The 3,899-nt window shown below is 29.6% G+C and overlaps 1 pseudogene across 1 annotated transcript; it reads left to right on the top strand.

The window, feature by feature from the left end:
- Window positions 1-59: 59 nt before the first annotated feature.
- On the top strand, window positions 60-1,170 carry LOC143590692 (transcription factor MYB15-like; annotated as a pseudogene). The gene is made up of 3 exons (XR_013145519.1): window positions 60-286; window positions 381-510; window positions 606-1,170. The product of XR_013145519.1 is annotated as a transcription factor MYB15-like (transcript).
- Window positions 1,171-3,899: the final 2,729 nt, after the last annotated feature.

The raw sequence follows: 3,899 nt of genomic DNA, 5'->3' as shown, positions 1-3,899 counted from the left end.
ACCTCTTTCATATTATATTCGGTCATAAAGCGTCCTTTTTTGTGTACGTCCCTTATTATATAAACCCTTCATGTTTCCCTTGCATTTTTCACTATCTCACACACTAGAAATTATAAAATACACCCATATTTTATAAGCATTTCGAGTGTAACAATGGTTAGAGCCCCGTGTTGCGAGAGGATGGGACTAAAGAAAGGCCCATGGACACGTGAAGAAGATCAAATCCTCGTTAATTACGTTAATATGTACGGTCATGACAATTGGCGTGCTCTCCCTAAACTAGCCGGTACGTTTCTGCTTATAACTCTTTTTATTTCATTATTATGAAAATCTGTTACCAGAAAAACTCGTAAAACTGAATTTAAAATTTTATCTGACAGGTCTATTGAGATGCGGAAAAAGTTGCAGGCTAAGATGGATTAATTATTTAAGACCGGATATTAAAAGGGGTAACTTTACTAGAGAAGAAGAACAAACCATCATACAATTACATGCAGCCTTGGGAAACAGGTTTGTTCTATACTTTTGTTACCATGTAACTCTTTAAAATGCTTTCAAAGTATTTTGTGAGCTAACATGATCAAATTAACTAATCGGAACTATAGATGGTCGGCTATTGCGGCACAATTACCTGGACGAACAGATAACGAGATAAAAAACGTGTGGCACACTCATTTAAAGAAAAGAGTGAACATGAACAAACCCAAAAGGAATACCAAGTCTCAAATTATCATCCGCAACAAAAACCCGAATTAAAAGAAGAGGAGATTGGGACATCACCATCATCGTCGTCATCGAAGATGTCCGAAAATAATAATTCGGGTGCGGGTGGTCAAACGAGTGGTCAACTTAATTCTCCTCAGCATTCTTCAGTGAAACATCTTCGGAGATTACATTGGATAAAGGTGAGATGCAAGTTTTAGGAAACTTGGAGCAAATGGATGATGATTTCTGGTCGGAGATATTCTCCGGTGAGTTGACGGAGGTGGAAGGAGGGTATGAATACTACAAGTTTAATATGTATGATGACATGCAGTTTTGGTCCAATGCATTAACGAAAGGTGATGAGTTACCAAAACTCTAGGCAACAAGTTTTTTTTTTTTTTTTTTCTAGTTATTTTTGAGTTTGATTTTTGTTTAGAAAAATCACTCAAGCAAATATATTAAAAAGAAAGAAAGATGTAATTTGTTAGAGTGATGAAGTATTTGAAATAAACGGTTTTTGCATTGGTAAATTATATAATAAATGTTGATATTGCATATATTTGGAAAATGTATTAAGATATAAAGTTGAAGTGTGTCATGAGATTTTGTTGTGTTGAAGTACATTATCAAATATAAATAATAAAAATTATGATTAATAAAATATATACTTTAAAAGGATATTAATTAAATATAAATATTACAAAAATCTCAAAATTCAACAGAATGATTGATACAAGTAAATGCCAAGGAAATTGGAGAAATTTGCCAAACTTAAATATTTTATAATTTAATTGATTTTATTTGAATGCAATACTTTATATAAATATATTATAAATCGATTTGTATTAAATAGTATTAATATATAATATTAAATGACAATAAATATAGTGAGTGTTAACGTGTCTAATAAAGTAATCATCAAGAAAAATGTGTTGTAAGTTAACATCACTAGAGAATAGTTATAACTAATAGCATGAGTATATGACATCATAAGTTTAAATAATTTAAAATTTAAAAGTGGTGGCAAACGCATATGCAAGGACGTTCCTTTTTCTTTTCTTTCTATTTTTTTTTCAATATTGAACTGATACAATGGACTCCATGTGAGAGTAGAGGTGACAAATTGACTTTTAGCCGTTTAGGCATTGTAAGTCAAATTTTGTGGACTAAAGTTGGCAACTAAAACATGACAAAGAAGAGGGGTGTAATGTAAGTTTTTTAGTGGACGAAACTTTTCAAGGCAAAAGTAGTTTGAAACTTTGTATACCAAGTCTATTTTACATATCTGATTTTTAATATGCTAAGCATAGAAAATATTATAGCGAGACACGTATCATGGGCGTGATGCATATGTACGTGTCAAATGTAAGGCGTCCCCATTAATTTTTGCATTTTGTATCAAGCATTGGGTATTTGGTTGATCCAAATCCTTTTTGACGATTGAACCAATCTTTTTTAACAATTGACCATAAATATAATCTGCGTGAAATAACTAATAAGAATATATGCCATCAAGATAAGAGTAGCCTTTTCGAAACTCTACGGTGACCATTTTTTGATACATTTAGTCATTTAGATACCAAATTGCAGCCCACTTTGTCTTATAAGGAAATTCAATTGTAGCCCACTTTTGTAAAGTTAAGCCCATAATACCAATTCTTAAGTGTAAATTTAAGGTCTAAAACATAGAATCAAAAACATCGTATTAGTGATATGGCAATGTTAATTTCTCACGATTTGTTCGTCTGAGGTTCTTTTTTTACTTACAATCTAATTATTTGTTTTCTAACTCTTTCAGGAAATGGAGACTAACCTCACATGCATTGGAGCATTTTCAATCGGTTTTTATTTTTAAATTTAAAATTACACTAAAAATCACTATATATTTTTTTAATTAAATAATACTTTTTTTTGTAATTTTATCATTACATTTCTCTCTCATTCACTTACAACCACTTTAAAAAAATATTAAAAATTTATGAAGGATGAACAACGTTTCTTCAAATTTAACCATAAACAACATTTTCTCTTTTCTCCATTCACATTCACTCCAACCACACCCTAAACAATTAAGAACACACTCACATAATATGGAGAACCCATTGTGAATGCTCTTACCCATCCCAGAAAAATGGAGGCACTAGATGTATGCATCAAATCGAAAGAACCAATTCAAAACAAAAGTGGCTTTTGATGTTTTCATAAAATTCGAATTTTCGGTTTGGTTTTGGTTTTACATCAAACTAAAACCAAACTAAATGTATGGATTTTCGTTAATATCTTGAATTTTTTGTAATTAATAAGAACTTAATAAATAGTGTAATCCAAATATTTAACTCAAATATATAATAATCAATTAATTAACAAAAAGATTAACACTCAATATCATTATTTTAGAGGCCAAATTTTTTCTCAACTCAAAAATTTCAAGTCAAATTTGTACAACAAAAGAAAATGGAACCAAACTCAAACCTACAACGGAAAAAAAAAATCAAAGTAAAACTCAAAAACTGAATTTTTAGTTTTTTTTCCACTAACCAATGCACACCTATAAAAGAATCATCTCAGATTTTTATGAGACATTACAACCCTCTTGTATGTTTTCTTTGTAAAACTTATAGATTTTTTGTAATAATTATGAAAATTGTGTGGCTGATTTTTAATTTTAGGGCTACATAGTAGTTATTATTACATCTTAACTTGTTTTTTATTTTTTTTAATGAATAGCAAGTGTTTTACCACTCCTGTTTTACACCAATAATATTAAACTACGTCTTTACCCATGTTTAAGTCTAGAACCTCTTATCTAAGAGACAAATGCCTCTACTAACAATTTTAATAAATATGGAAATATGTTAAATTGAAGTCACCTCAAATTACGTTAACACATTAGAAATCACTTCACATTAACACGATTGATATAATCTTCAATACCAATAGAAATCAAAGAAAATCAACTCAAGAGCCTGTTCAATGACCCACCTGATCTGACTAAAACATATCGGTAATCCAACCTGATAAAAGTACCTCCATATAAACAAAAAAAACTGAGATTTTATTTTAAAAATTCTACCTCCGCTACTGACAACATTTATATAATTATACAACATATATGAATAATTATTCATAGTATGTAAATAATTACATAAATTATATGCATATCAAATCGATGTTTTAAAAAAAATCATTTTTAA

The sequence above is a fragment of the Bidens hawaiensis genome, unplaced genomic scaffold (assembly GCF_021521415.1).
Source record: "Bidens hawaiensis isolate Kalapana, Puna unplaced genomic scaffold, B.hawaiensis_p1.1 tig00038854_1, whole genome shotgun sequence".
Classification (NCBI taxonomy): Eukaryota; Viridiplantae; Streptophyta; class Magnoliopsida; order Asterales; family Asteraceae; genus Bidens; species Bidens hawaiensis.
The sequence above is the reverse complement of the archived record's forward strand: the minus strand, read 5'-3'. Positions and strand labels throughout refer to the sequence as shown.